The sequence below is a fragment of the Nyctereutes procyonoides genome, unplaced genomic scaffold, assembly GCF_905146905.1.
Source record: "Nyctereutes procyonoides isolate TBG_1078 unplaced genomic scaffold, NYPRO_anot_genome, whole genome shotgun sequence".
Lineage (NCBI taxonomy): Eukaryota > Metazoa > Chordata > Mammalia > Carnivora > Canidae > Nyctereutes > Nyctereutes procyonoides.
The window spans coordinates 6,336,086-6,360,665 of record NW_026575052.1 but is presented as its reverse complement, the minus strand read 5'-3'; the positions used below and the strand labels follow the sequence as shown (position 1 = coordinate 6,360,665).

The 24,580-nt window shown below is 48.3% G+C and overlaps 1 protein-coding gene and 1 pseudogene across 2 annotated transcripts in view; both read left to right on the top strand.

The window, feature by feature from the left end:
* Positions 1-24,580, top strand: part of CAPZB (capping actin protein of muscle Z-line subunit beta) — a 128,040-nt gene that overhangs the window by 17,967 nt on the left and 85,493 nt on the right. The window lies entirely within an intron of this gene.
* LOC129513455 (SKI8 subunit of superkiller complex protein-like) lies at positions 10,137-11,150 on the top strand (annotated as a pseudogene).

Genomic DNA, 24,580 nt, shown 5'->3' with positions numbered 1-24,580 from the left:
CGGGGTTTCTTCCCCCCTTCTTCATACTGGACTGATGAGAGCACTGGTGGCCCTCCAGGCTCAAGGATCCCAGGCTCTGCCTCTGTGGTCTCCCAGCCCTTAGCAGCTCGAGACTCTGACCTGGACCTGTAATGCATTTACTCAGAGAAATAGAGATTTAAAAATATTGCAGCTCAGGAACATTTTGTCTTCCCACGTGCTTCTTATTTTTATTTGGGTTTCAGCCCTCGTGGCTTATTAGCCAAAGAAGCTGCTTGGTCTAGTGCAAAGAATAAGGACTTGGGGCCTGGCAGCATCATGAATCTTTCCACCCAGGCCTCCTTCTCAAATGTGGGAGTGGATTGCCCTTGTGGCAGGCCTGTCACACTGTGGAGGAGGCCGGGAGGGCAGAGCACCATGTTATGTGATGTGGGTGCAGCGGTAGTGTCATGTCAGGTCCGGGAACAGAGTAGTTGTTGGACACAGATGTAAAGCCCGGCTCCTGGAGCCAGACCCCCTGAATTTCTGTCCTTGCCCCTCCATTTTCAGCTGCACACATAGCTTTTGGTGTCATTTAACCCTGGGGCTGATCCCCCGTCAGAGTGTCTGTTGGAGGGTACACCAAATAAAACAGGTAATGTGCCTGCCGTCGTACCTGGCATGCAGTAAGGGCTCTAGGCATGCTGTTGGTGGCTCTGGTGTTATTAATGAGATGGCACGTGTCAGATGAGTAGTAAGTAGCACCTGGGTACATAGTAAGTGCTCAGTAAATGGTCACTGCTGATTTGCTAGTAACACAGTGGCTGGAACGGTGGAAGGGGCAGTGCCGGCCTCTGGGCTGAGAAGATATGTTGATTTTCTGCATTGGACTCTGGTTGGCCCTACAGACTTGCCAGTCCACTACCCCTTTAAGGTTTTGTGCCTACAGCTCACCGACAGGAACTGGACATCCATCAGATCACCCCACCACCCCACCCCAGCTGAGCCAGGACCCAGATCTCTCCTCTGAGTCTGACCTTGAAAGAGTAACTCAGCTTTGGAGTGGGCAATATAACCTCAAGATTAAAATAAAAATTGTTGGGACGTCTGGGTGCTCAGTGGTTGAGTGTCTGTCTTTGGCTCAGGGTGTGATCCCTGGGTCCTGGGATCGGGTCCTGCATCAGGCTCCCTGCATGGAGCCTGTTTCTTCCTATGCCTGTGTCTCTGCCTCTCTCTCTGTCTCTCATGAATAAATCTTTGTAAAAAAAATAAATAAAATAAAAATTGTTGCATAAAGTACTGTCTCCCTTCTATCCTTGCCCTCCTGGGCATATCTCCTCCAGCCTGCCTCTCCTTCCCCAAATCCATGGTCCAACGCTGGTAATATTTCCAAGTCTTATCACTTTGGTTTTTTTTCCTTTCTGTAAATTCATAGAAATGGAATCACGGTATATAGTCTTTTGTGTTTGACTTCTTTCATTTAGCTTGATTTTTTTTGGGGGGGGGAATCCATGCACGTTGATGCATATATTGAGATTTTGTTCCTTCTTATTGCTGTGTAGGATTCCATGGTATGGGTATATCACAGTTTGTCCATTTACCAGTTCTTGAACATCTGGGGTTGCTTTCAAGTTTTTGTTACAGATAATTCTGTAAATCTTCATGGGTAAGTTTATGTGTAGACATGTTTCTTAGCTCATACAAGTAAATTTTTTACTGCCCCCCCCCCCTTCTGTAAATATAAAAGGGTTGAGGTAGGGCAGCCCCAGTGGCTCAGCGGTTTAGCGCCACCTTTGGCCCGGGGCGTGGTCCTGGAGACCCAGGATCGAGTCCCACGTTGGGCTCCCTGCAGAGAGACTGCTTCTCCCTCTGCCTTTGTCTTTGCCTCTCTCTCTCTGTGTGTGTGTCTCTCATGAATAAATAAATAAAATGTTTTAAAAAAATAAAAGGGTGAGGTATTATAAAAATGCTTCAGCACTCTGGTGTGGTTTGTTTTTTTTTTTGAAAGGGCCTTACTGCCCGATGGAAGCCCCAGATGAATCTTTAATTAGGTCATATATACTAACATCCCAGGAACCTAGGGTGCCAAGTGGCCTTCCTGGCTTCTGGAGGGGGTGCCAGCCTGCAGGGACCTCAGAGAACGTGATGGAGGTAGGAGTTAAGAGAGGATCACCCTCTGGGTTTTATTTTTTCTATTTTTTTATTTTTAAAGATTTTTATTTATTTATTCATTCAGAGAGAGAGAGAGAGCGAAAGACAGGCAGAGACACAGGCAGAGGGAGAAGTGGGCTCCATGCAGGGAGCCCGACATGGGACTCGATCCCAGGCCTCTAGGATCATGCCCTGGGCTGCAGGCGACGCTAAACCGCTGCGCCACCGGGGCTGCCCACCCTCTGGATTTTATTCCATGTTGCAGAGCCGCTTGCTCCATGGACAATTGGAAGAGGCAAGTGGGAGGCTGTGCTGGGCTTAGATGGGGTCACATGCGTATTTTGGCATTAGAATTAAATTGTAAAAGAAATTAGCTTGTACACTGAGCATATCCTGTTGTAGAACACGGGCATTTAGCAGAGGGAAACTACTGGGCCTTTTATGGTCTTTCTGTGTAAGTGAGCCTTGATGAATGACCACTGACCTATTTTGAAGCATGTTCAGTTTACTGATGTGGGTGGAGGACACTGGTACAAGTTAGGTGTTTGCTCGGAACAGATGTAATTAAACTCCTATTTACTTTTACCTGACTCTGGTCTTCATTGCCTTCTAGATCCTGACACCCTCCTTCCCGCAGTAATAAATTGTAACTTTTGAGGGACATTAGGCTTGTTAAGAATATCCAAATTTAATTTAAAAAAGGAAGGCTAATGGGATCTTTTCCTGATCTTCTGGTAGCGCTGCTAGCAGGCAGTAGGATTTAGGAAACTAGATGCACTGTGTAAGAAATATGCTTAAGGATGTCTTCGGTCTTCTACAGCTGTGCTGTCCACTGCAACTTTCCGTGATACTGGAAGTGTTCTCTATCTGTGGTCCAACAGCCACCAGACACATGTGGCTCTTGAGCACTTCACTGTGGCTAGTGTGATTGAGGAACTGAATATTTAGTTTTACTTAATTTTTATGAACTTATTAAATAACCAGGTGTGTAGTGGCTACAGTATTGGACTGTGCAGGTATGGGTGAAGGTTGACTCCCACTGAAAAATTCTCTTTAACTTAAACTATTCTAGATTATAGCCGTAGGGAATGCCATTAAGTGATTAAAGAGCAGATTGGGTGATTATGTTGTTTCATGCACAGTACTACTTACATGTCCTGTGTACTGTTTGTGTAGCACCTTCGCGGGCGCCCTCTGTTGATAAGGCACCATGCTGGGTAATCAGAGGTTACCTTCCTTAGGGCTCAGTTTCCCCATCTGTACCGAGGCTGTTGGACCAGATGGGCTAGATTTTTTAAAATTTTATCTTTGATAGCAAATAGCACTCATTTATTGAACAGCCCCATGTGCCGCGAGTGGTATTTGAGACATTAAATAAATGCATTATCTCATTTCAATGGAATGATTTTATCTTTGTACCAAGGAGACTACTCCGTGTTGTTATCCTAGCCTCGTAGATGAGAACGTGGAGGCTTGGTGAAGTCCTTTACCTGTAGCTGTGTCGCCAGTTGACTGTAGAGTTCAGATACCTCGTTCAGATTTGCCTCGTTCTAAGCTCATTTTTAGTGAAAGCTTTATTTATGCAATGGCTATGTTAAAAATAGATCTGTTTTCTTAAACATTTAAAACTTTTTAACTCTTTAAAATTTCAATTAGATTTTTTTTTTTTTAAGAGAGACTATAGCAGTGCTGAAGTTAGGGGTCAGTGGCTATGAGGGTTTAGGAGTGAGGTAAGCAGGTGGTATAAGCAGAGGCCAGCCCATCTGGCAAGCTTGTGTCTTCCACGCATTTCCATGAAAGGCTTGCTTTGAACATGCTCCCATTGGGATGCCCATGCTCAGCGCAGGTCAGGCGAAGCTCAGCTTCAGCCAGGATCTCTGGGGAATGGCAGTGGGCTGGGGGCTGAGCTTGGTCCTCCAACATTCTCTTGCCACCCCTCACCCCTGTCCTCTGTGCCACGAAGCAATAGACAACCATGGGAAGGCTTTCTGTTTGGGAGTGAAAAGTTGACTACCCATCTGCTTCCTGGCTGGGCATCCTTGTGCAGGTCACTCTGTCTCTCCATGCCTGGGAGGTTTCACTCCTACATCCACCAGCAGGCCTTCTGGAGGTTGTCCTGTGAAACACACTGTTCTGGGTGTGGAGGACGTGGCTGTGAATAGAGTTCTGCCTTCATGAAGCTTGTGTTCTGATTGATGGTGAGCTCTCCTACTCATCCTTGAAATAGGAGCGCTGATCTCAGTAAACTACCACATGGGGTTGTTTTGAAGAGTAGATACCTGACTGATACAGCTCCTGGTGCCCTTCTTCAGAGATGGCTGGCTTTCCTCAAGCATTTTGAGCTAGAGTCATTTACTGCCTGCTGTCTAAAGAGCCAGGATGGGGCACCTGGGCGGCTCAGTGGTTGAACGTCTGCCTTTGGCTCAGGGTGTGATCCTGGGGTCCTGGGACCTAGTCCCTCATCGGGCTCCCCACAGGGAGCCTGCTTCTCCCTCTGCCTGTGTCTCTGCCTCTCTCTGTGTGTCTCTCATGAATAAAAAATGAATGAATGAATGGCCAGGACACTCTTCAGCTTAATCCAGGGGGCAGATGGTGTAGATGAAGCCCCTAGAATAGTGCTGGGACTGGGGTAGTCTTCCAGTACACGATGTTTCTTTTTCCCAACACCTTTTCCCTTTGTTAGACAAAGAAATCCTTCCATGTGGGAACTCTGAAGTAGGGGCTGGGAAGCTGAGCCAGGAGTGGTAGGATATTTCAAAAAGAAGTAAATCAAAGCAAATCTCTCATTCTCTTTTTAAAAACACTTTAATTTCCTATTTTTCTCACTACTAAGGTAATACTCCATTTAAACAAACAAACATGTAACTTGGAAAACGAACTGTCCCTTAATTCCACCCCTCTGATAGTGCTAGGAGTGATACATATTTGTCTAGAGATTTTCTGTGTGTGCTTAAACATTTTTTAAAAAAATTGTTCCACCTCTACAGACCGCCATTCAGTCTGCCTTTTTCAGTGTGTCTTCCTGTCCTTCAAATCCTTTTTCTGGGCACAAGGAATCAGGGTCCTTCACTTGAACAGCCTTGGTCTTGTCCTGAGGCCAGTAAAAGGGAGCAAACGTCCTCTGCGACTCTGGCGTGAAATGGGGATCCTGGTTAGAGATGGAGGCCTGTGGAAGGCTGGGCATAAGTGGGGAGCCCAGCAGGGGCAGCCCTGTCCCCCCACCCTATACCACTCACACGCCCTTGTGCATGGGTTGCATCCTGGCTTTTTCTAACCAAGTGGAGGCTTTCGCTCTCTGGATTTATAGCTTAGAAGTGCCATCTCCACACAGCGGTAGTTGGAGAGCCTGCCTGCGTCTTTCAGAATTGGACCTAAATTTGGTGAAATTGACCTTCATTGGCTCTTTTCTCTGTTAGTTGTTTCACGTGGAGATCCTCTTGGAAGGATCTCCACATTTTTGGATTACAGCACTGTACACATAGGCTTTCAGACCCATCAACTTGTTTTCCCACATGTGTGGAGGTGTTTCTCTACATTAAGAGGGAGTGGTGGCATAGGACAATGACACATGCTGTGAATGTCTGAAGTTATTAAAACTTAATTATAAAACTGTTAATCTGAACCATACGAAATTGCGATCTTTGTGGGCCAACAGTGGTTGGCTACTGGCAGTTTCATAGGGCTCAGTCTCTTAAAACTTCAGTGTGAGAAGTTTGGATCATAGATGGAAAAATTACTTGCTAATCGTCTCATTTTTTAATAAGTCCTTTCATTTCTCTTGTGCCTGTGGATTTTGAGTAGTGATGGTCATAGGCCACGTGTAGTCTTTTATCTTCCTTTTTTAAAGATTAATATGACCAGACAGTGTGCTGTCCCCTCCCCCCATCTGTTAGAACGGCCCAAATCTGGAACATGGACAACACCAAATGCTGGCGAGGACATGGAGCAGCAGGAACTTGTGTTTGTTGCTGCTGGGAGTGGAAATGGAACAGGCCCTTTGGAGGAGTTTAGTGGGTCTTTACAGAACTAAATATGCATTCCGGCAACCATGTTCCTTGGAATTTACCCCAAAGAGTTGAAAACTCATGTCCACACAGAAACCTGCACAGGGGTGTTCAGAGCAGCTTTATTCATAAGTGCCAAAGCTTGGAACCACCAAGATGTCCCTCAGTAGGTGAGTGGATGAACAGACAGTGGTCCATCCCAGTGGAACAGTATTCAGCACTGCAGAGAAGGAAGCTGTCGAACCATGAATGGACACGGAGCCCTACATGCACGTGTTACTGAGTGAAAGAAGCCAGTCTGAAAAGGTCACGTTCTGTGTGGTTCCAACTGGGGGACCTCTGGAAAAGGCACACTGTAGAGACAGTGAGAAGACCTGTGGTTGTCAGGAGTCGGGGAAAAGAAAGGCCGGGACAGGTGGAGCACAGAGTATTTATAGGGCAGTGGAAGGACTCTGTGGCAGATACCTGGTGTGAAAACTATGGACTTTGGGTGATGAGGCTGTGTCGGTGCAGGTTCATCACTGAGAACCACTGCATCGCCCTGCTGGGGGACGTTGGTAATGGGGGAGGCTGTGCAAGAGTCGGGTGGGAAATCTGCACCTTCTGCTCAGTTTTGCTGCCACCCTAAAACTTCTCTAAAAGGTGAAGTCCATTAATAATAACTTCTTTGACCTAAGACTTCTCCCCCAAGAGCAAGAAGTCTTCCTAGCCGTCCATCCATGATGGCGCTAACCTCCCGTTGTCCGTCTTGAGGCTGCTTCTGGCTTTTTTGCATTCTGAGCAGTGTTAGAGTGGGGTCCCTTATGTGGTTTTCCCTGTATTTGGACCCCCAGGGGTGCTATTAATGTGTCTGCGTGGGAAGACTTTCACAGCCCTGGTCGGATACTGCCAGACTGCCTTGCCAGGGGGTCAGGCCAAGTCATAACGCTGCCGACGGCATGAGGGTCCGTGTGTTCCTTCCTTGCTAGCCTTGGGTGTTTTCCCCCTAAATTTCTGATTTCATAAGCAACGAACAGGACCTCATTTTCTGTTTGTTGGTTAGTGGGGTTGACTGTGTTTGCTCACACACGCGCTGGCTGGGTGTGCACTCAGTGTCCCCTCTCCCCACCCAGGAGTCATGTGTGTCGATGTGCTCATACATACTGGTAGGTAGTTGTGTCAGACCAGAGCTCCCTGAGTGTACACAGTGGATTACGCGGTGCCCTCCGAGCCGGCCCCTGAGCCATTGTTGGGGGAATTAGAGGTGCCTAATTAGTGCGGATCAAGCTGGAAGCCAGCACTGTGGGCCTTGTCTGCAGTCCCTGGGGCCCAGTGGTGACTTCAGTGGCATCTTCCACCTTCAGCTGTTCTGTGAACTCAGCTGAAATTTGATCACATTACAGTATGGTTAAGGGGCCTAATTAGCCGGAAACCTCAGGAAATTCGAAAATTAAAGAGTCCATTAATCCCTAGGCCCCTCCTTTGGTGAAGGGCTCCAATTCCCCTTTGGTTTGCCTGATTTTCCTGCTGTGCTTTAGCTCCAATGAGACTTGGATAGAGTGACAGCTTTTCTGCTGGTACTTCCTGCCTTTCTGGGGTTAAATGGAACCCTTTAAACCTCTCATCTTCCCTCCCCATACCACCGAGCTAATCTCCAAGTAATAGTCTGGAATGCTGGTCATTGTTCCATTTCCTGGATGAAAATCCTCCTGAGCCCAGTTAAGGTGAGTGTCATGACCCCAGCCAGGCCCCTTGACCCTCCTGTGACGTGGAGGAGCAGGAGCGACCTGTGCAGTAGTGTCCCTTGTGCAAGCTGTGTCTGAGAATAAGCACCCCCATTCCTTGTCCCTTTGAAACATTGGTGGTTTGTGTTGTGTTTTAGATTCCTGTGGTCTGAGCAGTTTTGTGTGCTGGTAGTCTGCTCCTTCCCCCTCCTCCAGTGGCCCGTGGGGGCAGCCCAAGTGAGATGGTGTGAGATGCTCTAAGGATGTCATGTGCTTCGTTGGGCTGATACTTGGCCAGGCCCGTAAGCTGGAGTAGCCTTTCTGTACAGTGCAGTCCTAGTCGGCATGGTGGGTCTGCGTTCCATCCAAGACGAGGCAGTTTAGCCACAGTTCCCTTGAAGGGCACCTGCATTTAAGAGAACTGGACTGGGATCTTGAGGCTGGCGTTGCTGGAAAGATGTGCCCGTATGACAGCCTCAGTATGAAACCGAGATCTATCTATTGCATGTGTGCGTGTGTTGTTAACTTCTTACGCAATAGCTGATCCTGCCTTGGATTCGCAGCTGACCTTCCTCCGAGAGGTTTTATTAGTATTCAAAGATTATTTTTGCATTTCTTTTGTTTATTTCTCAAAGCTCTTCTCACTCCAGCTCATTCCATTTACCATGGGAGCATATTATTTGGTTGCTCTTAAAGTTATGCGCCTTGCATTTAAGAACCTATAAAATACAGGAAATGGATCTTTATTTTTCTTCTGAAAACAGTCTGCCCTGAGACTGTGCTCTCTCCGTGGCTCGGAGAGAAAGAGTCCGGTACCTGTGTTATGTGGGACGTGACCGTGTCCGTGGACCTCAGAGTCAGCCTGCCCTTTTGGAAGGCTTTAAGATGAGTGGCACATGTGGGCATTGGGGCTGTTCTCTTCTCTCCCTCTAGCTCCTCGGCGACTTTTACAGAACAGGATCACAAATCCAAAGGTCAACTGTGGCAAGTGGATGATGGGAGTGACCTGGCCAGGGTGTGGGTGTGCTACTGGTAGTAAACTGCCGGTGTAGTATGTTGAAAAATAGCAGTCACATGGCCATTTGGGATCAGTGAGGGGTTCCTGTCTGTCTGGACTCCCATTACCTGCTTGGGCACACCCATCAGCTGGCATGTAGAGGGCCTTTGAAATTGGCCCCTTTCAGAGAATAAAGCTTGCTTGTTGAGTTAGATCATAGAAATGGAAGCGGACTATCATCAAAGTCTCAGATCCATGAGCCCTTGGGAGCCCCAGGCATCCTCATGGGTGTTTGCTGGCTGGTAGTGGGTGCTTTGGCCACGCTCCCCTCCCCTTAGCTGGGACTCAGCCCAGCTTTGGCCTTTGCCATTTCTCAGATGGCACCTGTTTCCTCTCCGCCTGGGTAGCCCTGCCTGCTTGCCACTCAGGAGGTGTTGGTCGCCTCCATCTTCCACTCCGTCCCTCGGAGCCGCCCATAACCAGCTTGGGAGGCTCGAGTGGGTGGCCCCACGGGCCCCGGGCTTCCTGGCTGCTTGGTGTGCAGTTCAGCTTCCTCTTTGCAGGCTGGTTCTGTGAATTCACAGTGTGCACACAGCCCCTCAGCCCCTCCTTCCTGTACTAGGGCTTTATCTTTTCGGGCCAGCTCCTGCTGACGGCTGCAGTTTCACAGCTTTAGGCTATGGTGGGGCCTTTTAAACCATCCGCTGAGAAGTGCTTCACCAGAAATGGTCTGCCTCTGCCTTGCAGTCTCTACGCTTCACTACTTGAACCATCATTTGAAGTCTGTTGGAGAAAACTGGGACCGTTTCCTGACACGTTATCGAAGGCTTTGGTGTTGTGGTAAAGAGGGCAGGTTTGCAGCCTGGATCCCCCGACCCACTGCTGTGTGGGCAAATCACTGAGCTTCCCTGCTCGCTTGGGATGAACGTGTGTCCACAGGGTCACCAGGATAGAGATTGGACATAAATGTGTAAGGTAGACAGAACGACTAATAGTAGTTCTTAGTAATCTTAGATAACTTTCCAAAATAAAAGCAGTGGGAAACCTTCTCCAAAAGTCATTTGTGTGATATTTTGTGGAAGAGAGTTTCTAAAGACCAAGGTGTGGCTATTACAGGAGACATTATAGAACTGACTTGCTCTCTGGGGTCTGTCTCATGTGGCCAGTGCCTCATTCCTTGTCCCACCTGAGGGATGCCTCATCCCCTAGTGCTCGTGTGAGTTGTAAGCATGCTGTCTTTTGTATGGCTTTCCTCTCCAAGGTTTCTCGGATTCCTTAATTTCTTTCTTTTTTAAAAAAAATATATTTATTTAGACAACAAGTGTGGTGGCTGTGCAGCCGGCAGGGCGGCGAACTGTCTGGCCTGTAGCCTTCCTCCTTGGTTGAGGAAATGATCAACCAGTACAGTATTCTCTTCAAACAAGAACAAGCCCGTGATGATGCCATTTGGTCAGTTGCCTGGGGGCAAACAAGAAAGAAAACTCTGAGACGGTGGTTATGGGGTCCCTGGATGACCTGGTGAAGGTCTGGAAGTGGTGTGATGAGAGGCTGAACCTACAGTGGAGTCTAGAGGGACATCAACTGTGCGGGGTGTCTGTGGACATCAGCCACACGCTGCCCATCGCTGTGTCCAGTTCTCTTGATGCTCATATTTGTCCCTGGACTTGGATAACGGCAAACAGATAAAATCTAAAGATGCAGTGGAGGCCTGGACTTTGGCCTTTTCTCCTGATTCCCAGTATCTGGCCACAGGAACTCATGTGGGGAAAGTGAACATTTTTGGTGTGGAAAGTGGGAAAAAGGAATATTCTCTGGACACGAGAGGAAAATTCATTCTTAGTAATGCATATAGCCCTGATGGGAAGTGTCTGGCCAGTGGAGCCATAGATGGGATCATCAATATTTTTGATATTGCAACTGGAAGACTTCTGCACACACTGGAAGGCCGTGCTATGCCTGTCTCTTCCCTGACATTCTCCCCAGGTTCTCAGCTCCTGGTCACTGCATCAGATGATGGCTACATCAAGGTCTCTGATGTACAACATGCCAATTTGGCTGGCACGCTGAGTGGCCATGCATCATGGGTGTTGAATGTTGTGTTTTGTCCTTTCGACACTCACGTTGTGTCCAGTTCATCTGATAAAAGTGTGAAAGTTTGGGATGTTGGAACAAGAACCTGTGTTCACACCTTCTTCGATCACCAGGATCAGGTCTGGGGAGAAAAATACAATGGAAATCGCTCAAAGATTGTGTCCGTGGGTGATGACCAGGAAATCCACGTCTGTGATTGCCCCGTGTAAACACGAGAGTCTCGCAGGCTGGTGTGCAGGTCATGACATTCCGAATCTCTCTAGCTTTAACAAAATAGAGTGTTTATTGGAATAGAAACTTAAATTTTGTAGATATGGTATCTTTTCATACTTTAACATAAAGTGTTCATAACACACACACACATATATATATTTATTTAAATTCAATTTGCCAGCGTATAGTATAACACCCACTGTTCATCTCATCATGCACCTTCCTGAGTGCCCATCACCCTATCCCTCCACCTACTCCCCTTCTGCATCTCTTGTTTGGTTCCCAGAGTTAGGACTCTCTCGTGGTTTGTCTTCCTCTAATTCTTCCCGTTGAGTTTCCCTCCTTTCCCTTATGGTCCCTTTCATTACTTCTTATATTCCACATATGAGTGAAACCATATGATAATTGCCTTTCTCCAGTTGACTTACTTCACTCAGCACAGTACCCTCCAGTTCCATCCACATTGATGGAAATTCATCCTTTCTGATGGCTGAGTAATATTCCATTGAATATATATATGTGTGTGTGTGTGTATTGCCATTATCTTGATCCATTCATCTGTCGAAGGACATCTCAGGTGTGTTCACAGTTTGGCTATTGTGGACATTGCTGCTATGAATACTGGGGTGCAGGTGTCCCATCATTTCACTACATCTGTACCTTTGGGGTAAATACCCAGTAATGTAATTGCTGGGTCGTAGGGTAGCTCTATTTTCCTTCATTTCTTTGTTTCTTTTTTTTTTTTAATATTTTATTTATTTATTCATGAGAGACAGAGAGAGAGGGAGGGAGGGAGAGGGAGGCAGAGACACAGGCAGAAGGAGAAGCAGGCAGGGAGCCCGACGTGGGACTTGATCCCAGGTTTCCAGGATCAGGCCCTGGGCTGAAGGCAGGCGCTAAACCGCTGAGCCACCGGAGCTGCCCCCTTCATTTATTTCTAAGCTTTCATCTAGGACCTCCTGTGAGAGCGCCAGCCCTGTGGGAGACGAGTCTGCAATCCAGTGCGACGAGAAGCAGCTCACACGGGGTCATGGTCACTAGTGTAGATGCTGGAGCTGGTTGCCTGGGTTTAAATCCCACATGTCATGTCTGTTCCTCACTTTCCTCCTCTAGAATGGGAATGGGGTAGTTAGTTGTTTGGAGGATGAATTAATGCATCTCACATGCTTCTTGCTCTGGTGTCCAGGAAGGGTACAGTAATTGTTTGTATTAGCACTGTCAGAGGCATTGATTCAGCAGATATTCACCCAAGTATTGAACAACACAAAATCCTTGCTTTGTTGGGACGAGGGAGATCATAAACACAAGCCTTTCCTGTGATAAGAAACAGCAGGTGGTAGGCAGGCAGGGACGTGGAGCCCCCTCCTGTGGGGCCCTCCAGGCAAGGCAACAGTGCCGGGAGGGAGCCAGCCCTGGGGGACCTGATGGGGACAGCCTGTGTAGGGGCATCAAGGTGGAGGAATGTAAGACAGGGTCTGCTGCTGAGTTGAGCCAGGTCAGGTCGTCAGGGCCCTGATGACGCGGGGCCTTGTGCATCAGGTTCTATTCTGATGGTAACAAGGAGACTTAGGGTTTTAAGCAGGAGAATACTGTGATCTTATTTATGTTTTTCTTTTTTAAAAAAAAGGTGGGCAGCCCTGGTGGCTCAGCGGTTTAGGCGCCTCCCTTCAACCCAGGGTGTGATCCTGGAGACCCGGGATTGAGTCCCACATCGGGCTCCCTGCATGGAGCCTGCTTCTCCCTCTGCCTGTCTGTCTGTCTCTCTCTAATAAATAAATAAAGTCTTAAAAAAAAAAGGTTATTTCAGCTGCTGCACAAATGAAGGATTGTGAGAGGCAAGGGTAGAAGCAGGGTGAGGACAGTGGGATGCTCAGTGAGAGAGACGGTGGTACAGTGGATGTGGGCAGAATTGGGCTTGGGTCAGGGTCACAGGACGGCTAGGTTGACATTGACGCCAACCTGGACGCACCTGGAGTTTGCCAGCGGCTGGGTGGTGCTCCCCCCCCAGGGCTGGTCATCACCAGGCCTCACCCATCAGGACGTGTTGACTCCACGTCCAGTGCTCTTCCCACACCTCCCTGCAGCCTCTCACCATCCTGGCTGCATTCACATGGCTTGCTAGGGACTGGGAGTCAGCTCGCAACCTTTTCTCTTCTTGGTGCTCATGCAGATATTTATTTATTCACTGACTGTGGGTCAGACATGGTGTCAGATCTGGGCAGTACGAAAGTGACGAAGAATGACGTTGCCCTTGCCCCCCTGGAGCCTCCAGAGCACCTCCAACCAGGTAGTCACGGTGCCCAGAAGGAGGCATGCTGCCACGAGGCTGCAGGAGGGGTAGACTTGAGCTGAGGGAATAGCAGCCCGGCCAGAAGGAACCACAGTGTGTGAAGCCCCGTGGCAGGAAGGAGCTTAGTGAGCATAGGGGGGTGGAAGGAAGACAGTGGTGGCAGGGAGCCAGATTGGAAACAAGAATGGAGAGATGGGCAGGACCCTCTTCCTAGTCACCGTTTGGGGGTGGCGGGGTGGGGGTGGTTTCCCAGGAGGCTTCGAAGGGCGTAGACCATGGGGCGGATCAAGTTTGAGTCTTCAGGTTTGCTCTGCCGCAGGTGTGGAGAAGGGGGGAGGGTGCTGGGGTGGGTGTGGGTCGGTCAGGAGACCACTGGTAGGCCAGGGGAGACGTGCCAGGCCAGGGGAGACGTGCCGTGGGCAAGAGGGGGAGGGTTGGCACTGGGGATGGAGAGGAGTAATGATCATACTCGTACTAAATGCTTCGTAGCCGTAGGACTGGCATATAGTAGATGCTCAGTAAATGTTCGCTGTTTGCATAACGGATAGGCTTTGGTGCGGGCAATCTCTGAGGTTTCGGGTATGTAGAGGCCTCGTACTTTAGAGTTGTTCAGAGCAGTGGAGGCAGGAGTAACTGGCTGGTTGAGGGATGGGTCCTTTGCCCCTCTGCCCAGACTGTCGTGTGCAGAAGGCTTCTCACCTCCGGTCACAGGCTTGTCACTGAGGAGCTGCGGCCGCTTGGTCTTGTGTAGGTGGGGAGGGTGGCGCCTGCCTTGCCCCTTCGCCGGAGGACCTGCTGGCCAGGGTGGAGGCGCCTCGCAGGCTCCTCGGTGCTGCATACACGTGAGGTTCCTTTATCCAGTGTTAGTCCTCTCCGTCCTTCCGCCACGTGTTAGTTGGGGGTAGGAGACAAAGCTGTCATGTTTTGTCCCCTGGCGTCCTTAAAGGCTTCTCGAACGCCTGTGGCGGTGCGCCCTCCCTCCCGCCCACGCTCTTCCTTCCCGTTGTTTCTGCGCCTGCCCGGCCCCCTGGGCCGTGATCCAGGCGCCAGATCTGCTCTGGGCTTGTCCTCGGGAACTCGGTGCTGACTCGGCGGGCATTTCCGAACCACTCCGCTGCCGAGGTTGAGGAGTTCTCGGACTGAAGCGTCGTTAAGGCCTGAAAGTGAAACAGGAACCACTGGTAATGTAATAATCGTGAAAGGAACAGTAACAGTCCACGCGCAGAGCTGACGGGTGTGCCTGTCAGTCTGCCCTGCACGGTGACACGCACTGAGCAGGGATGATTTTTGCAAACCTGATGATTCAGCAGTGTCCCCTTGGCTCCAGATGAGAGCAGTCCTGGCATGCAGGAATGAGTCTTGTAATAGCAAAGAGAATTCTTACAAATAATAAACATCCTTTTCTATTATCCAAAGATAAACATTAGAGGTGGGGTCACTGGGGTTTTTCATAACCTCTTGTGGACTCTTGACTGGTCTTTTCCAAAACAAACGTGGTGAGTTGTCTGCATTCGAGATACTTCTCTTCTCTTGCCCCTTTATCCTTCAGAAGTATTGAGATTTTCCAACACAGGCCTCCCTATCAGCTGACATTGCAGAAGTATCAAAGGATAGTTTTTAAGGGTGTTTGCTTCCAAGGGTTCTTGTACCAGCTTGTCTTTTTCTGGACTCTCTTTTCTTTGTGAAACAACTGAGTTGAACTTTGCTCATCTCCAAGTGATCTTCCTCCTGCTTCACGATGCACCCAGTCCAGGCGGCCTCTGCTCTGAGGCTGTAGAGACGCCCCTGACATGTGTAGTAGGTAAAATGGACTTTGTGTAGATCAGATTCACACTTTAAAGGACTATATAATGAACTTTTAAAAAGCTTTTAAAAATAAGAATTCCGGGCAGCCCCGGTGGCTTAGCGGTTTAGTGCCGCTTGCAGGCTAAAGAATCTGAGGTTGGGTAATGATATTCCCATTTCACAGATAGAAGAAACTTTCTCTGAGGTTGGGTAATGATCAGCCCAGGGCGTGATCCTGGAGACCCGAGTCCCACGTCGGGCTCCTGCATGGAGCCTGCTTCTCCCTCTGCCTGTGTCTCTGCTCTCTCTCTCTCTCTCTCTCTCTCTCTCTCGAATAAATAAAATCTTTTTAAAAAAACAAACAATCCTTGTTTGTGTGAATAACCCTGGCAGGAAGTCTGTTTGGAGGTCAGAAAGGCCTAGAATGCTCATGTGTTTGGATTCCCAAAGCAGGGCCCACCCCTGCTGGTGAGTCAGACGTGGTCCTGCTTCGAGATGCCTTGCGGTTGGCCTCTTCGGAAGGGCTCCAGCCTCATTTTGTGAATGCACGCTTGTCTTCCACTGGTCCAGACTGTAATCTGCAGCAAAGTCATCGCTGTCACCCACCTGACCCGCCTGAAGTTGAGTTCTGGCCCATTTGGGAGAACTAGGGCTAGCATCCCCTGGCAGAGCATGTGTTTGAAAACCACCATACCACTCTTGTCTAGAATCTAATATGCCAAAATGGCAACCATAGCCTTCTGAAGTCAATTCCAAAAAGTAGATTGCTCCTAGGTATGGCTGTAGGAGGAGAGAGCTGAGGCTTGCTCCCAAGACTGTCAGCATCAATCTGTCTATGAACTTGGACCGAGTTAGGGACAGCTGGGGGATAATTGAACCAGGTGGATCAGGTTTCGAGTGTGAACAAAGATACCGAGAACTACCTTGTAATCATTTCAATGTGAGGCATGCTCCCTTCTCCCTGGACCTTTAAGGAGGCTGAAATAGTTGAAAGGGAGCAGCCGAGAAAGAGGAACATGGTGATGCCCTGTCTGTCTTCACCTGGAACTTGATCTGAAAAGGAAGTGGGGATTGTGGAAAGAGCGTGGGCCCTGGAGTTGGGTAAATGTGGTTCCAATCTTGGGTTGCCCTCTTCCCGGCACGGTGGCTCAGGGTGAGCTCCTGAACCTCATTTTCTTCCTTTCACCTACCAGGGAGTTAGAAGCAGTTGACTCAGTACATGTTAATGTGCCTAGTGGAGTGAGCATCGAAAAGTGGTGGCTGCTGTGGGGAATAGTATTTGGGCCTCCTGGAAAGGGTGTGATGATTTCGATGCCGGTCCTGTGCCTAGAGATCTACCTTGCTCTCATTTCATCTTGAGGAGTCTCTGAGGTTGGGTAATGATACTCCCATTTCACAGATGGAAGAAACTTGCACACGTGGAGGTAGGATTTAAGTAACTTGCATGAAAGTTTCATGAGAACTGCTGAGGACTGATTACTGGTGATCCCTGAGTGTTAGCACACAGAATGATTTTTTTCTTTAAGGACTCAAAAATGATAATAGTCATGGTTTTCTCCTGATTTAGTAATAAATTGTAGAAATTTATTTTTTTTAATTTTTTTATTTATTTATGATAGAGAGAGAGAGAGAGAGAGAGGCAGAGACACAGGCAGAGGGAGAAGCAGGCTCCATGCACCGGGAGCTCGACGTGGGATTCGATCCCGGGTCTCCAGGATTGCGCCCTGGGCCAAAGGCAGGCGCCAAACCGCTGCGCCACCCAGGGATCCCAATTGTAGAAATTTATTTATTTATTTATTTATTTATTTATTTATTTATTTATTTATTTATTTATTTATTTATTTTTTATTTATTTATGATAGTCACACACACAGAGAGAGAGAGGCAGAGACACAGGCAGAGGGAGAAGCAGGCTCCATGCACCAGGAGCCTGATGTGGGATTCGATCCCGGGTCTCCAGGATCGGGCCCTGGGCCAAAGGCAGGCACCAATCCGCTGCGCCACCCAGGGATCCCCCCAATTGTAGAAATTTAAAAAAAAAGAGCAAAGTATAAAAATAAAAATCACCTTAATCCCACTACTTAGACAAAATATTTGTTGTTTTGGAGTATTTCCCTCTGGCCTTTTATGACTGTTATTTAATGTTCTGGTGGATATATAAATTGGTACCGTTGTGTTTCTCTTCTGGGTGGCAGTTAAAAACCTGGCTTCTGGAGCCAGGCTGGGTTCAGATTCCAGCTCTGCCACTTGCTAGCTTTGTGACCCTCGACGAGTTCTGTAGCTTCTCTGTACCTCAGTCCTCTCATCTAAGAAATAGGATTAATAGTGGAAGCTATTTTATAGGCCCATTATGAGGATCGAATGAATTACCACTAAGCACTTGGAATGGTGTCTGGCACACAGAAATCCTTTGTCAGTAAAACTGGTTAAAATCATAATCACCATTTTTTGTGTAGCGCTATATTTCCTTTATAAACCTGATTTTAGCTGTTTTGTAACCCACACTACGTAGACCTAGCATAATTTGCCTTGAAGATCTGCCGCTGCCTTTGTTACTCTGATCGTGCTAGTGAAGAGCTTAGGAACGAGGCCCGATGTCCCAGTGTCTCCAGTCTGAGACCAGATGCGGAGCACCGAAGACTCCCCTCCCTGCTTCCTCAGCTCCAGTGCCAGATTTGATTCACATCTTGTCAGACCAGGGCATTTCTTTTTCTTGGCTGTTGTCAGAATCTCCAAGCCTCAAGACCCCCACTTTGCTCTCTTACCCCCAGTTCCGGCCTTGGAAAGTGTGGCCTTTCAGTCCCGCTCCGTGATACACAAGCAGACTTTGTGCCCGTCGGCCGCACATCGACTCCAGGGTCAGGAGGTGTGTGGCGGTGGAGCTGCTGGGGTTTCATCCGCAAATGAAAACCACCTGGCCAGCTGCTCAGGTCAGATGGAAGCCAGATGGGGGAAGTGAGGAGGGGGCCCCCCCGGGGCGGCCTGGAGCAGAGTCCGAGTGTCCTGTCCTGTCCTCTCCGCCCATCCCTGGCCTCTGCAGCCTGCAGGGGATTGTTTGTAACCCGGTGTCTCTCCCGCGCCCAGATGGGTCCAGGGTGCAAGGTTCTCCCCTGTCCCGGGCCACAGCCAGCCTGGAAGATGTGACCCAGAACCTACAGAGGTGACACGCATGTCAGATCAGACGGAAGAAGAGGAGCAACAGGTGGCTAAGTGGCCATTGGGGTGGAAACTGTAACTGTCAGGCTGAAGGGAGGCGGCAGGGAAAGTAAATAGCAAAGTTAATGGACTCCATATGGCACATGGTTTTGGATGTGAGCAAGGCCAGTGATTAGACCAAGACACGTGAAAACAGCCCCCCAGGAAATGTGTTGGCTCAGCGACAACCTGCTGCAGACCGGGGAGTAAAGTGGGTCTGCTCCGCAGGCCGCTTCTCATGCGCATGAAGTATTTGCAGTTGAGTGAAGGAGAAAAGCATTTACGGAAGGAAGGTAGGAGATAGCGAAGCACTTTGCATCTGCCTTTGGTCTGAGTTGTCCCAGTTGCCACCAGGATTTGATTCGTGATTCCGAGAGGAAAAGAGGAGGAGGTTTTTACCTCTATGGATTAAGGAGGTTGCCGGAGTGGAAAGTGATGCGTTCATTTCAGTGTCTAAACACTTGTATTTGGGGGCAAAAAGAGTAGAAAAATATTAATTAGATACCCTGGCGGGAGGGGAGGAGGGAGGAGGCAGGGAGAGGCAGAGGCAATAAGCCGGTTCGGACTGATTTACAGCTAGGAGTAAGAGTTCTGCCTCGAAAGGAAAAATCCTCTCAGAGATAGAAAGAGCCGAGAGAGAAGGGTGTTCGGTGTTTACTTTCTCCTCAGGAGCCTCGCCAGCAGCACGGCTTGCTGCTGAAACCACAGGCTCCGCAGCCGCAGTCTTAGGTTTGATTACTTGGAGATTGATTATTGGCTTCCCACATCTGCTGCCTATTAACTCTCCGAAAGGAAAGCCCACCCACACCAGGGGCGGCCCTCGTGTGCTCCCGGAGCTGCTGTTAGCTCCGTCCCCACCTCCTCTTTCCCCACATGGAAGGAAGCTCCTGGGATATGCAAGTGAGAGTGCCCTAATCAGGGCGCTAACGTCACACCTGTTCCAATTCTTAAATGTGAAATGAACTTTGTAGTGTGACTACGGTGAATTGCACCTTGCTCCCGTGGCACAGCATTCTGGTTGAGGCCGCCACGCAGAGGAGCGGAGGGCCTGTGAGCCCCTCGGGGCTCTGAGCTGTGCCCTGTCCCGCCAGTTCTCTGCTCTGCACCTGACCTTGGGGTGGCATCCTGGAGGCACGTCTCTTGGGGAACCTGCCAGCTGGAATCATGTAACTGGACTGCTGTGTCTGCAGAACACTCTTGGGAAGGCACGAAGGGCTTGTGGCTCCAGCTTCCTTCCAGGTGGTACAGGGCTCCCTCAAGGACGAGGCCTGGTTCCACCCGATGGGTCATTGTATTTTTTTCTCTCCCACTTGAAAACAGAGCAGCAATAACGACAAAATCCTTATTCCCAAAGAGTGACAGAAGTTTTATGTGCTCCCAGTGAGGGCTGGGATAGGTGGCACACGCCTCCTGGGGGGCCCACTGTGATCTGGAGTGTGGCGGTTGTCATTTTTTAGTGCGTGGGGTTGTGATTCCAGAAAGCAGATTCACCATTAGAATTTTATGTCTGGAAAATAAAACCTAGTTTCTACACAAATACAAACCCTAGAGGGTAAAGTTAACGAAATCCACTTGGCAGATGGATCATGGGTATTTTAGAGATTGAGGAATACTTCTTTTTTTTAAGATTTTATTTATTCATGAGAGACATAGAGGGGGGGTGGGGCAGAGACACAGGCAGGGGGAGAAGCAGGCTCCGTGCAGGGAGCCTGATGCGGGAATCGATCCCAGGACTTCAGGATCACGCTCTGGGCCTAAGGCAGGCGCTAAACCATTGAGCCACCCTGGGATCCCCGAGGATACTTCAATAAAAATTTTGGAAATTTCAGAAAAACAGGTAAAAAGAAAGAGTCAATTTCCCTACACAGGGCAAAACACTACTACCATTTTCATATGTTGTTTCTTTCCAGGATTTTGGCTTTTTTTTCTTTAGTTGAGATTAAATATTTATATCCAACTGTGCTAATCTAACATAAAATAGATCATTTTCTCATGTTTTAAAGGACTTTCTCTGCAACATTGTAATGGTTACAGACTGATCATTTTCCTGTTGTTTGGGGAGGTTATTTCTAGCTTTTTGTAACCTATCAGTGGACATCTTTGATTTCTTTAGGGTAGATTTTCCTAGAAGGGTACAAACACTTTGAAAGTTTTTGACACATAATTGCCAGTTGCTTTTTAAGGGAATCCTACCCAATTTCTGGCCTTTCTGGCACCCAGATTGGTTTTCTCTTCTGTAGTCACGGTGCCTTTTATGTAATGCGTGATTCTCCGCTCACCTTCTCTTCCACATGGCTCACTGTCCTGTTGCTCATTTTAACTTTGGCCCATTTGTGTTCACCTTTGAGTACTTCCAGGAAGTAACATCTTGTTGTGGCAGCTTTAGAGTTTCTGTTGGATGAGAGCAGTGTTCTCAGTTTTTGTGCACGCAGCACATCCTGAACCTTGTGTGGTATTTGGGCCCTTGGCCAGTGCTCCGTGTCTACCGCCACTTGTCATTAAGGGCAAAGCTCATGAATGGCTGTGTCCCGTGCGCAGTGGAGCTGACCTCTGGCCCCCGCAACTCTTCGCTCTCACACATTATCTGATGAGCTTCTGTGTGCAGGAGGTTTGTCCAGTGATTCCTGAGAGGCCGCCAGCTTCCTCTGCCTCTTCCTTGTGGTCTTGGCAAGTGCTCTTGAGAGAAGCAGGGTGCACCCCCACCCAGCAGAGGCGGGCCAGCGGGGGGCCAAGGCTCTAGTTCTGCTGCTGGTGCCTTTGGGGTTTTGCAACTGCTTTACCAAGGTATAATTTACATATCCTAAATCTCCCTGGTTTTGAGCATACAACTCCATTTTGTACATTTTGTAGTAAATTTACAGAGTTGCAGAACCATCACCACAATCCAATTTAACATTTCCAGCACCCCCAGAAAGATCCCTTGCACCCATTTGCGGTCACTCCCCGTTCCCACTCCTGCCTCAGGCAAACCACTCATCTTTCCTTCTTTCTGGATGTTTCGTATATATGGAATCCTCTGGATTGTTTTCTGAGGAAATTACTAGATTCTTGCAGTCTTGCTTGTGTTAATCATGTGCTAGTTACCTTTGGGGAGTGATGTCCTCTGGGTGGTGGGATTATAGGGGGGCTTTGCGCTTTCTGTGATGCTTGAATTTTTTACAGAGAGCCTGTACCACATTCACAGTCAGAAGAAAAGGAGAAAAGGGCAAAAGGCACATATTTCATTTGTGGAAAATAAAAAATAGTATACTGAGGATGAAAAACTAATAGTCCTGAGAATCGCCCCCCCGCCCCTGCCCCGGATAAAACTGCTTTTACTTTGGTGTGGGGTCCCCCCCCCCCAGTCTTCTCTGAGCGTATTTTTAAAATATAACTCTCATATTTTAAACTTTGCATCCTGCTGCCTGTACTGGCATTACAGAAGCCCTTTTCTCACCTAACTGAAAACACCGTTACAAACTTCTTGATGATTGTGTAGTGGTTCATCTTATGATTCACCATAATTTAAGTACTCTGAGCTCTAAGGTCAGTTTTACTTTTTGCTACTGTAAATAATGTGGAATGAATGAATGTGTTAAGGCTTGGTGTCTGACCTTTGCAAAATCCCTGGGTCAGGGACGTCCTCACCTGAAAAAAATTATTTTTCTCCCAGTTTGCAGCTGATTTTGCAAAATTGCTTTCTAAATTTCTTCTCTGAGCTTCACCTACTCCTTGAAATTATTTATTTGGCTCCAGGGATGGGGTTTAGATTTCTAGAAGATGGCCCTTTATGGCAGCTTGAGGTGCAAGGTGGACAGTGGCAGGGAAGTGAATGGAAAAGCCAAACTGGGGCCTCTGAGGAAGGAAAGCAGTGCCCTTGGGAGCCAGGATGTAGTTTATCTGAACAAAATCTAGTGTTTATAATCTAAACAGGGCTGAGGCACCTAGCGTTTTCTGTAAACAGTCCCTTTTTGTTCATCTTTAGTTTTCAGTAAAGGTTTGTTTGTGTGTATGAGTGAGAAAATGTCTTAGTTGTTTTAAGAGGGTTCAGTCTAAAGAGATTTTTGGTCATAGTCAAACCCGAGTTGCCAAGGGGTGGGGAGATGGGTGGGGAGATGGCAGCATGGCAACAGCAGCTCTGGGCACACAGGGACCCCAGGAGAGGTGTGGCACAAACCCTTCAGTGATCCAGAAGGATGTTTGGGGATGGGAGGGATCTGTGAACCTGCCAGCTGTCCTGTCCACACTGCGGTGTGTGTGTGTGTGTGCACTGCATTCATCATTGCATCTCTGGCCTTGCGAGGGGTGGAACCCTGAATGTCCAGAGAGACTGGTGTCTTCCTTAACAAGGGACACCCCTATTGCAGCCTCTGCACCTCAGTTTGCTCTTTATGAAGGTGCCAAAGTGCTGGGTATGTTGGAGGCACTCAGTCACATCAGAGTTCTTATTTGAATTTGGGCTTGTAAAGTTTTTAAGGGAGCCATGGACCTGAAATTGCCCCGAGCAGCCTTATGTACCTCTTCCAAAGTGATTCTGTTATATGGTGTTTTTTTTTTGTTGTTGTTATATGGTGTTTTATTTTAAAATAAAGAACATATATATATATTTTAAAATCCTTTTATAAAAGACGTACTCGTAGAGAACTATATAATTGTCGGTTTTGTTTTTTTTGTTTTGTTTTTTTTTTTGAGGGGAGGAAGGCCATGAAACCAAACCATTGCTAGCCATATACACATTTACCCCTCTGTGCCCTGAATGAAGACTTCTTCCATGCAGTTGGTGTCGACTTAGTTACTGCCGCACAAGGGAGCAGTATTTTTGTAATGTGTAGAAGGAGCCAAGGTAAAGCCAGAAGCAATGGAACTTTCCTAAAACAAACCAGAGTTGGAGATTCTAGAGCGCCCGGTGGCATCTTTGCAGGAAACCAACGAAAGCAGAGCTTACCAAGTTGAAGAGTTCTGGTGATTTTTGAAGACCCTGTGTTTTTTCAGTCCTTTAAGCGCCTGGCTGCTGCAAAGTGTCCTGTAGGGCTTCCTTGGAGGAGCGGGGAGTTTCCCTGGCCTGAATGCAAGTGGGAGAAAGCTGCCTAATGACGGATAAACAGTCCTTCGTGGCTGTAAGAGCCTGGCTTCGTTGGCACCTGGGGCAAGTGCACTGGGGTGTCGCCTGATTACAATTTGTGTAAAACAAAAAGCAAAAAACTTTTTTATTATGGAAAATTTCAAGCATATAATATAACAAACCTCTGTTTACCTGTCGCCATGGCCAATCTTGTATCCTCCATGCCCACCCACTCCACCCTCCCCTAGCTTAAATTAGTTCGAATCAGATCGTCTGGTTTAAGTTTAATGAGCAATCTGGGCAACCATTCTGAGAACAAAATTTTCCTACACTCTGTACTGAAGTCTGAACGATGAGTGATTGCTGGCTTTTTTTTTTTTTTTTGAAAATTGTCAGTTTTAAACCTTTTTAAGTTTAAAAACTCTTTTAGCTTTTTTTGTGATGAAAAAATCATGCTCCTTATAATTGGAAAGCACAGAGTTTACAAAGATAATAAAGCACTAGTGAGGCCTCATCTGGAGAGCCCACGTGATGATTTAGGAGGGCCCCCGTGCACGGCTCGCTTCTCCTGTGCAGCGTGGGGCAGCTGTCTCCTTTGCCTTCTGCTCTGGGGCCCCCTGTCAAGCTGCCCCTCACCCAGCATTCCCATTGCCTCTGACACTCTGGAGCCTGGGGAGGGTCTGAAGTGAGCAGTTCAAGAGCTCTAGTTCCTAGTGTGTTGGTGACACACTACGTGTATGTTGGGCAGGAGGGGTGAGCATGCCCATCACCACCCAGCAGTTGGTGGCTCGTTCTTTCTACACATGATGGGTGCCCAACAGATGGAGTTAAATGAACATGCTGCACCCCACTTCCCCTGGGCCCTCAAAGCCTTCTGCGTCTGCCTTGAACCCTGCCTCTACCCGGGCTGGCTGGGCGAAAAAAATGAGTCCTAGAGGAAATGTAGTGCTCCTGAGTACACCTCCCACACTCCCTCTACTTCCAAGAAAAGTCCTCAAGCAGATGAACTCCTGGTTGGCCCAGGCTACCTGTGTGCCATCCATGTGTCCCTACCCTCTGAATGCGGGGGGTGGGGGACAGACCCCAGGTTCTGGCTTGGACACACAGGCTGCACAAAACCAAGAAAATGCATGGCAAAGTACCGTTTCAGTC